This window comes from Hipposideros armiger, unplaced genomic scaffold, assembly GCF_001890085.2.
Source record: "Hipposideros armiger isolate ML-2016 unplaced genomic scaffold, ASM189008v1 scaffold_241, whole genome shotgun sequence".
NCBI lineage: Eukaryota > Metazoa > Chordata > Mammalia > Chiroptera > Hipposideridae > Hipposideros > Hipposideros armiger.
Window position 1 is genome coordinate 948365 of NW_017731591.1, and position 11290 is coordinate 959654.

At 46.9% G+C, this 11290-nt stretch overlaps 1 protein-coding gene across 1 annotated transcript in view; it reads left to right on the top strand.

The window, feature by feature from the left end:
• The window catches only part of CHL1 (cell adhesion molecule L1 like), a 154719-nt gene that overhangs the window by 28510 nt on the left and 114919 nt on the right, over positions 1 to 11290 (top strand). Inside the window, exon 2 of the mRNA XM_019655509.1 lies at positions 9852 to 9926. The gene's annotated coding sequence lies outside the window, so the exon portion shown is untranslated. The remainder of the gene's footprint in view (positions 1 to 9851; positions 9927 to 11290) is intronic.

Sequence of the window (11290 nt, forward strand, 5' to 3'; positions counted from 1 at the left end):
AATTTCATAGTGGAAAAAAAAAAACTTACCTTGGCAGTGTCCCCTAATTTAGGCAGATTTTTTTTCTCTTTATTTCTGTAACACCACCACCACCACTGTCTTTTCCTCCTCTTTTGCTTGAAACATCTAGATTGTTTCAGACGCACACTTTCACAGAGAACTGAGACAGCCCTAGCCAGTAGGTGACCTAAATTTCAAATTTTGCAAAATAGGATTGCATTAAATAGATATGTTGTTCTAAATGTCAATTTTTAATATCTAAAAAAAGTTTATGTTAATTGAAGTTTTCAGCTGGGAGTGTATCTTTAGACTTTCTTATTCTCTGTCACCCTAAATGTCCTCTACTGTACTTTCAGCTTACCTAGCCCAATATAAAGTTTATTTGAATGGATATGTTTCAGAGCATCATAATGATTTCTTTATTCTCTTTATGTCAGAAATCTCTAGGTCCCCTCATGTTTCTGACTGATTAGCTGATCACTTTTGGGAGAAGCGGGAGTCTGCACACGCCTTGCTGGTTGACCAGAAGGCTGTGCTCAGAATTCCAGGTTCCTCACTTTAATTTGAGCTTCTTGGTGTCTCTGCCACCTGCTGAGCTTAGGGGAGGCTCTGGGGGCTCACGGACCAGCCCTGCATATTGGGGCTGCAAACAGATTATTAATGCATCGTTCTAAGTGACACGGTTACATTTATGCTGTTCTGCTCGCACACAGTTCCCTTGGTTCTATTTGGCCCCCATTGCAGATATTTTGAGCATCGTCATTTATTTTACATATTTTGTTCTGCATTGCAATTAGTAATAATAAGCACTGTATTGTAATTGATGAGAAGTTAAACAGTTACCGTAACATTTAGAGTCTGCAGACCACTGCCCACGTATCCATGCTTGCCTCCTGACACCTCTGCACCAGCTGCAGATTTATTTTTGAGTGGTTACAGTAACTGATCCATGCTCTGCTGATTAGCTCTTTATTTTCACAGTGTTACAAGTTAGGTGTTTGCTCTTAGATATTTTTTACACAACAGAGTTTCCATTTGCTAGCGAGTGCATATAAAATGATAATCATTATTTTAGACATTCGCTCTGCTTTTTTTTTTTAAAGATTTTATTGGGGAATTGGGGGGAGGGAACAGCATTGGGGAATCAGGGAAGGGGAAGCAGACAAGTTGCTGTCCTTTTGTTCATCAGTCTAGTTGTGGAGGACGTCGCTTCACTGGCCCATGTTGGTATTATCATTGCGCTTTTCCCAGGTGAGGCAGTCGCTCGCCAGCCATTGGATGGCCATTCACGGCAGCTCACAACAGCTCACGCTGGCTGCCAGCCATTCATGGTAGCTCACGGCAGCCCACTGCAGCTCCACTGCAGCCTACGCCGTCGCTGGCGACTCACGGCAGCCCAGCTCCAGGTCGAGCTGTTGTTCACCATCTTAGCTATAGAGGGCGCTGCGTCACTGGCCCTCATGTGGGATCTGAACCAGGGCCCCACTGCTCAGAGCTGGCGTCCCAAGCCAACTCCTCACCAACGCGCTACTCGGCCGGCCCACATTCTCTCTGCTATTTAAAAAATCAAAACGTTGTTTTGTTTTTTCCTTTATTGAGGTGTAATTGACAAATAATAAAAATTGTATACAGTATAAGTGTAAACATGACTTCCTATCCACACACGTTGTGAAATGACCATGGTTGAGCTAATTAACACACCCGCCATCTGACACTGTTGCCAACTGTGTGCTGAGAACACCTAAGATGCACTCGCAGCAGGTTTCCAGTGTGGAGTGTTACTCACTACAGTCGCCAGGCTGTAGCTTAGAACCCCGAAACTTGCTCCTCTCATGGCTGAAGGTGTGTGCCCCTGACCAGCGTCTCCCCATTTTCCCTCCCCAGCCCCTGGAAACCCCCACTCTACTCGCTGCTTCTGCGAGTTTGATGTTGGAGTCCACATGTGACATTGTGCAGCGTTTGTCCCTCAGTGACTTACCTCGCTAGCATGCTGTCTCCCAGGTTCACCCAGGCTGCTGCAAATGCCAGGTGTCCTTCTTTATGGCTGACTGACCTGAGAGGGAGAGAGAATCAGTTTCTTGTCCATTCATCCCCCCCCCCCGACACCTAGGGGACCCTGAAGTCCAGTCACCATGATAATGCTATGATGGACATGCATGTGCAGACACAGCTCTGAGAACGTGGTTCCACCAACAGTGTCTCCTTCCTTGGTTTACTCCTCATGGATTCCTCCTGCCCCCGTCCCAGGGAGGTGAGGCTGAGGCCGTCCTGCCGGCTGAAGCATGAAGACATTGCGGTGCAGGGTGCCTGGGACATACAGTAGCGAGGACCTGAGCTGGTGTGTGTGTTTCCACTATGTACTTTACATCATAGTCTAGAATGTTCTCTGCTACTTCACCCCCTTCTGCACCCAAACTCTTTTTCTGAATGGAGCCTCTAAGGTAAGGGCGAACCCCAGCATCGCAGACAAGATCAGTCGGGTTCCCCTTTCCTCCCTTTGTCCTTTCATTCCTAATGAATGAGGACCTGCCGCGTCCCTGAGACCTTGAGTGTATCTGAGGAAGTGGCGTTGTCTCCCTGACACAGGAACCTGGTCCCCTCGTGGCCCACGGAGCACCCACAGGGCCGCTGTCACGAGGACGCTTAGTTACCTGAGCATGACACGTAGGGCTCTTCACACCGTCGCCGCAGTCCAGCGTCTCAGCCTCTTCTCTGTTTGATCGGTCCCCTGGCCTCGTCTTCAGCCTCCCCAAACGTCGCGTGTCTTCTTGAGGGGACCTTGCTTTCCTCGGCTTCTCAGCGGCCCCTCCTGCTATCACGTATCCACTCCCACCCTCGCACTCCTACCCTCGCACTACAATGCCACCCCTTTCTTTTTAACTTGACAGATTGGTTCGTTTACTGACTGAGCTCAAATAACTTTGCAGCCTGGGCCGGGGGGTGGGGGAGTAAGGTTGTTGTTGTGTCTTATGTTCATGGTGATGCAGAGAATAGTCCACGACCATTAGGAAATATGCCCATAAATTAGAGCGTCTTCAGCCCCTCCTGCCCCCGGCCCCCAGCAGCCGTGCTCGCAATTCTGTGTGTTTTCTTCCTGTGCTATTATATTTCCCATGGTGACACAGGTCCATATATTTCTGTGTGAAACTGAGCTCAAACTCTGTATAAAATTTTGTTTGTTTCACCTACTATTATAACATAAGAAGTTTCAGCATTCAATAGTCTTTAAAAATACAATTTTTTTTCAAAACTACAAACTTTTCTAATACATAGCAGTATTCTAAGTACTTAATTTTTTATCATGGAGCACTGAGGTTGTTAACAAAAATGTCGTTGTACATTACAGTGAGTAAACATCATCTTACACTCATGTTTTAGGATATCTTAATATAGTCTAAATTCAAGCTAGGTTTCTAGCTGTGTCAATACTGGCTTGAACATATGAACATAAAATGGTATATTAGACATTCAGTACAGTAAAATGTTCACATTGTTATGTAAAGATAAAAATTATTTTTACACCTTCATACATGTTTATACGTGTGTGTGTGCGCGCGCGCGCGTGTGTGTATATATGTGTGTGTGTGTGTGTGTGTGTGTGTGTGTGTGTGTGAGTGTGTGTCACCAGAGTGCTAGCTGGATATTGATATATCGATTGGGGAAGGAAATGCACTAAAATTTTGATAGTACAGTAAAACCTTGAATTGCAAGTAACTTGGTTTGCGAGTGTTCCGCAAGACGAGCAAACATTTCTAATACATTTTTACATGGTAAACAAGCGATGTCTTGCAATACGAGTAGTTTGTTTCCAGAATGAATTATGCTCGCAAACCGAGGTATTACTGTATTTATCTTTGACAGATGGCTTCTACTTTGTTATATGTGTGTGTTGTGTGTATGTGTGTGTTGTATGTACACTTGCTTGTATTTTACCAAATCTCTGCAGTGAACATTTGTTCTTATGATAAAGCAGAAACCCCCCCATTTACCCCTCTTCGCCAGTCGGCCTCGCCTACGAAGCCTCCAGCCTGAATTGGTGGTGAAATGGCTTGCTGTGGGTGGGCTCGTGAAGCCACCGCACATCCCTTACACCCTCCTAGGGTTCTGTCTGTTGTGAGACCTCACGTAGCGTCAAGACGAATGTCTGGGAAGTGGGGGACAGCACTGAAACAGTGATGTAGACCCTCCTTTCTGTGAATAGACTATGAGTGCACTCGCCGAAAGTATGTCAGACTTTCTGGAAGCTCTTTATTTCTTTACCGTGTATGAGCAGTCCGAGCTTATTTCTGAGGGAGCTCCCGTCTTCCAAGTCGCAGTATCCCGACTGGAGAGTATGTCACGATGCCCTCCTCGCCGGTGTCCTGCAAGCGTGTATTCCTCCTCCTCTGTTCGGGGTGTTTGCTGCTCCACACGCAGGACTCCCGTGCCCTTGGTGCTCTCTCACCTGCGTGAGTCTCGGGGTGCAGCCTGTAGAATAATAGCTCGACTGGCCTCCTCTGTACCCCCTGCAGCCCCATTATCACAGCGATGCTTTCTTGTGATCATAGACTTGGGAGCAGGAAGCAACTCGGAAACAGACGGTCAGCGTCCCCGGGCTGCAGCCAAGGCCCTGAGACCTGCTCGGTTGGGAAACGTGGCTTCTGCCGGCAGGGCGGGCAGCGGGGCCGGGAGCACTCGCTCGGCCTCTCGCCTGCCCGGGTTACGCTTCACTAACTCACCACGGACGCCCTTTGCCTCCTGAAGACAGCTCACCATGCATCTTGAAACACAGTAGGAGACCGAGAGGCGACTGCCAGGCGTCCCTCTCTCTCTCTGGCCCCACCTGAGCGCGGCGGTGGGGAAGGCAGGCCAGTGTGCTGAGGCGTGGCCCGGGCCTCCTGCGTGCTCAGCGCTGCCCGTCCGCTCCTGGTGACGCTGCCAGGCTGCCGGACCTGTCTGAACCCACTTCCTCCCCCGTGCTCAGTGGCACCTCGCTGCCAGGGCACTTGGGAGCATTGCAATTGCTCAGCCCGGCATCTAGCACACAGTATGTCTTCAACTGATGTTAGAAAAAATTCCCATGTGACCCTTAGGAGGAGGTCAGCAAGTACTCTTACTCGACCAGCACTGAAATTAGTGATTGGAGCAGGGGCCGTCTTCTTTCGGGACTTGCTTTCAGGAGTATTTGTAGGAACACACTCAGCATCTTCATATTGCTGGGTAAGAATTTGCTTATAAATGACTTCCAAAAGCCAACATTTCCTGCTTACCATGGTTTTTCTGGCTTCCATTTTCTTGTGTGTCCTTTTATGTTGGGCATCCTGAAGAATCGCTGCTGTCTGCTCGTTTTATTATAGTTCCAGCTTATATTCTGGAGAATATTATGTGCATTGCATGTCATTTCCATTTTAAAAGGTAGTCTATTCATTCAGCAAACTGAACTGAGCACCTTGGCACCTGTTTAGAGGGCACGGACCTCCATGATTTGAATCCAGAGCTCACTACTGCCAGGTGCATGTTAGTTGATACCAGAAAAAGAGGTGTTTTCAATCCCAACTTAAGAATATTGACCCAAATATTGACTAAAAGCTGAGGTCCTGTCAGTGTATTTTTTAAATCATTAGAAAATCTCTAGTGTTTAAAGATTAATCAAGATTAAGTACAATTTTAAAAGAAAAAGGAAAAAAAATAGCCATTCTTGATTCCAAACACACACACACACACACACACACACACACACACACACACACACATACACACGGAAATGATTGCATTTGCATCCAATGTACATTTATAAAATATCCAATATTTGACAATTTCACAGCCACTGTGCTTGGGTACCAAGGAGGCAAAAATTAATAAAAGTGGTTTTGGGGGTTTTTTGGCCTGAGGAACTCACAAGCTTATAAAAACATTGTAAAGGAACCCTTTTCTGTCTTGTGAGAATAAGGCAGTTAGCAGCCCGCACAGGTGACTCCTACTCTCGAGGTCCCCGTGTCACCATGTGGTGACATGTGGTGTCCTCCTGCGGCTGAGTTTGGGGCCTGGTCAGGTCCATCCTCATCGGCTGCCTCTGGGTGGTGATGGGGTCTGCGCTGTCCCCACCTCCCCGTCCCCATCACTGAGCACCTTCTACCCCCAGCCCTGAGCTACGCACTTTGTACACGTTAGTCTGTCCCTCCAACGTGTCCTGCCACGTAGATGCTGTCACCCCTCATGTGCCAAGAAGGTCACTGGGGGTCTGCAAGGTCATGTGATTAACGGAGATCACACAGCGGGCAGGTCCCACGTCCTTTCAGCTTCTCTGCCTGTTTCTTCTCGGTGTCCCTTTCAGTCGGTGCTGTGGTGGCATCAGTGTGTCTCATACCTGTGACTATCAAGTTAGGGCGCTTTGGTACGTGTCACTTTCATACATTCAATCATTCGTTCATCCCAGATGTGTTTACAAGCCTCCTTGAGGAGCCTGGCAGTGGCTCTGGGATGACGGCCACAGTCAGGATAGGCCCTGATAGGACAAGACGCATGAGGCTAAATACAGGGTTGAACCAGGCAGGACGGTGACGACAGCCATTCAGGCTTCAGCTCATTTTGTCTAGAATGCAGCAGCGATGTGTGTGTGATTTGCTGTGCCTTCAGGAAGTAGAGAGAATTCACACTGAAAATACCCGCAGACAGTGCCACGTGGAAAAGCGAGGCGTTATCTCTAAGCAAGTTCTCCACGGCCAGCTTTTTCTCCAGCACCGGACGAGACCACCCGTCTTTTGCTGAGTACCTAATGAAGTCAAAGATTTGCTTTTAGGGGCCCTATTGTGTGGGAAATACTAGTTTCAAATACTAACCCGCCTCAGAGCTGCAAGATGCCCAGTCAGGAAGGCACGCGGCGCTGACGTCGCTGAGCCAGCCCCATCCCCACTTGCACCTGCCCCCGCCCACTGTCTGCTGGTGGGCCCCCAGTGGGTGGACCCCCTAGTCCGTTTTTGCTGCGTCTCGCTGTTGAGCACATTCTCCTTCTCCTGCCAGTGCACCTCGCTGACTGTCGGCTTTTGTCTCAAGTGGAATCGAGCTTAAGTTGGTGTGATGTGCCCACACTGTGTTGTTTTTCAGTCAGGCTTTGTTCTCCTTTCAATAACCACCAAGGGCACGGAGCCCGTGTCACTTTCATATCCTTCTAAGTTGTTCAGGTTTTCCTCTCAGGGTCCCTATCATTTCTCTCTCATATGTGGTAAATGTATTGATTCATATCTCGTAAGTACAAGAAACTGAGGGACTTTGAAGAAAGAGGGAAACCACTTTAAGAACAGAAAATAAGATACTAATGTCTGTGTCAGTGGTGTCAGGAGAAAAAGAAAGTCCTGCCAATTAAATCAGTCAAAGGATTATCTGTTCTGCTAAATATAATCAAAGTACAATAAGAGAGACCTTTCTGAGTGTACAGTAGTGTAGTGTGTGTTTGCGTGTGTGTATGTGTGTGTACCCTTAGCATAACCGCGTTTGAGTCTGTACCTCTGACATGTATATGTCCCAAATTGTCCTAATCCACAGCGTGCTAACATTTACCACACAAAAACAAAAAAGACAGAATTTTTAAAAAGATATCAAAATAACATGTTTACACACATATGTGCACGCATTATTTTAATGTTAATTATATGTTTCAGTATTACATGTCACATCTTAAAGGACTCTGTGCATTCCCTTTCTATTGAGGTCACACACCTACAGCATGAAGCAATGAAAGAAGACCTGAGAATACCAAGGCGACCTTTCATGTATTGCAAGACCACACATACACACATGTGCGCTCACACACACACACATGCACACATGTGCACACACTCATGCACACACACGCGCACACGTGCGCACACATACACATGCACATGGGCACACTCATGCACACACACGCACACATGTGCACACATACACACGCACACATGTGCACACACTCATGTGCGCACACACACATACACACATGTGCATGCACTCATGCATACACACACACACTCATGCACATACACGTTAGATTAGTAGCGGCACTTTCCATCCCGATGGACGTGAGTGCCTTCCCTGCCAAAGTGGGATGAAGCAGAGAGCTCTGCAGGCTTGTGCCGCTGCTGTAAGCATACAAATAAGTGTGATCAGTAGCTTGTCTCTGGCTGATGCCAAACAGCAGTTTTGAAAATGCTAATCCAGCTCAGGCTCTGATCCCTGCTGCTGTGGGTGCACTGACAGTGTAAGAGGTGGGACCGCTGGGCAGAGCAACCTGCAGCAGCTGTGCGACAGATGGCTTTGGAGGGACGTCTCAGAGAGATTCAGTATTGGAACCATGGAAGTGGCTCCTTGGTGGCAGAATAAACCCGGTTTATGACATTCCTTGCCACTGGCTAAAGGACAGCCTGTGTTGTGTCACTTAACTTCGGCCCAGTAAATAGGAGGCAGGGTCAGCAAACCGCATTTGTGGTCAACGCGTGCAGACATTTCATTTTTCCTTTTCCCCTCTGAGTGACGCGTGGAGGATGCTGGACTCACAGAATGATGGCCCATTTCTTAGGCAGACAGCAGGACAGCTCTGTCAGCCCGTAGGCTCAGTCAGCGCAGCGACGCTTCAGCTGTGTGGGCCGGGCCATGGGCTTCCTGGTCAGGGGCCTACGGAACGCTGTTCTGTCCGCTGTCACTCATCTGTACACAGTTCTCTTTGCTGTAATAATGCACGTGCTAACAGTGTCATGAGTAAGCTAATGGGAGTGGAGTGCAGTTGCTGACAGAAACGTACAGGGCAGCCTGAACGGTGTGTCACTGTCAGCTGGAAAGCTCTGGGCGACTCTTAGAATTGCATCTTCTCAGTGTACCAGTGGGAGGTGGTCTCCAGAGGCACTGCAATCTGTTTATAACTTTATGGCAAAAGCCTTTGGAATAAGGCCAAAGAGATTATCAAATAGTGCACAGAAAGGAAGCGAGTTGCTGGAATGCTTTAGCCATTCTTTTCTTAGGGCCAAAGATATTGTCGTTTTTATACATCTGTATAATTAAAGCTTCTACCAGAATGAGTTAGGATGACTGGCTGGGATTTAGCTCATTTGAATGATGCTCACGAAGGTAGGACATCTGGCATACAAAAAGTTCTTTCACTTATTTTGACCGCCCTTCTGCTCAGTAGAAAAATCTCAGCAGTTCAAAGCTGTATTCAAGGGACGGCATTTGAAAACAGGCTTCTAAGCAATCTTTGAGGGATTGGAAGCCAATTCTCAAATCATCTGGGAATGCATAGTGAAAAAATCGTGTGTGTTGCTTGGAACTCTCCCTCACTTCCCAAGTTGACTTGTGAGGAGACGGGCATTTGGGTGGTGACACACGTGGGTTAGGGACGGCGACTTGGGCTGAAGGCTGTGTTAATTGTCATTTGTCCTGTTCTGACCTCAGATGTCGTCTCTGTGGAGCCCTCCTCGTTTCGGTCCATGCTGTTCTGTTGTGACAGGTCAGCCGGAGCGTCATACGAATGCAAAGTGGCTATTGAGAAACAGTTCAGGGAGGACGGCCAAGTAGAAATTCCTACAAATTGTGATTTGCTGCAAAATGCTTGAATTCATGAGAGAAGATGTGCCAAGAGTTCTTTCAATGAGAAGTGTAATTCTCTGGTGGTTTTCTGCATGTCTGCCATCTCTACTTCATTTGTTCACAGATGGAAAGCTAGAGGATGCTTTTCTGTAGCAACAGAGCGAGGCTCTTGTTTAGGTATTTGGGGAGTTTTTCGAGGGGTGGTAGAAAGAAACATTAAATCAGTTATTTCTAACGGAAAAGGTAAACATTGCTGGAAACGTGGTTCCTTAGATGGAAATTGCCTCTAAAATTGCAACTTTCCAACCTGTCTCTAGGTGCTGTGACTGCAGACCGTGACTCTGCTTTAATGCAAACACATCACAGTGGGCGCTGGGGAGCTTAATTTACCGGTAAGAATATTTTCCTTCGTCATTTGCTGTTTGCATTTTGAATGTGTTTAGTGATTGCCACGCCTGGTAGAAGAATAGAAGCCACGGAGGACACAGGCTACGGACCGGGTGTGTAATGTGCTGAGGTTTTTATTCAGTCCCATTAAAGTGATGGTTTCTTTTTGAAAGATCAAAACACTGAACTAAAATGTACTTTTCTTGTTAGCTGACCTTTTGGCATACTTGAAAGTTGCCTCTTGATGATAATTATCTGAATGTCATGTTTAATAGAAAAGTGAATTTTATAATTGAGATCTGAGAAGGTTAGCTTCTTAGGAGGCTAACGTTTTAGTGAGAAAACCATTGGTCAAACAGGGCCCGCCCCTCCATGGTCTGAAGGGCTGTCAGCCTCATAACTGTCCCCGGAATTTGGATCAACGTGAAATCTGACCTGAACCCTCCTCTGGGCTCCTTTCGAATTCTTTGTGAATCGCCAGGTGAATGGTAACTAACTTCAGAGGGTTTGGAAGAGTGAGAAAAAGTCGGCTCTCCAGGGCCAGTGGCGTGGCCATGGAGGCTACCTAGTCCCTTTAAATATCTGTTTCCTACTTCCTAAAACTGGAATATTGTTGTAATTGCCTATAGGTGCAGGTTAATTAGAGTATTTTTGAATTCTTATTAGCACTTTATTTAGTCCATAGTATTATTCATAACGTGTTCTTTCCTTCATTTTACTGAATTATGTTTCTTTTCTTGTGTTCCTCTTGGTCATTGGCCAACCCATTATTTAATTCTACAAAGTAAGTTACTTTGCTATCAGCTTTCATGGTGGTGCTTGAGAAATTCAGCCGTGAGTTTTCCAGGAAGTGTTTATGGGATCATAGTCCTAGGACCCACACACGCGTTAACTGGGGCATTAATTTTCGTTTAAGAAGCTTCCATTTGGAGGGCTCCCACACACACACAGTGAGATAGCTGCTCAGGCTCCGATTAGACTGGTCAGGCATCGCTTAACGACCGAGCTGCCTTCTGAGGAACGTGGCCCTTTGCTGCTGGCTCCAAACCTGTACTGCAGGCGACTGTCATGTGTGCTGCCACAGCTTTACAGCGGCTGCAACATCACTAGGTGTGAGCACGCTGTCAGCCCCTTATGATCTTAGGGGACCATCGCTATATGTGCTGCCTGTGTTGACCGAAATGCTGTTGTGTGGTGCATAACTGTATGATACGTGAATCCCGGTTCTGCTGTTATATTTTTCAACACCCAGATTTATCAGAACTGGTTCACGGCACATTTACACTTTCAGTATTAGAAAGTATGACTTTGAGTTTGCACAGAGCAGATTAAGGTAGGTTTATTTGTACATTTCAGTTGTTGCCAAACC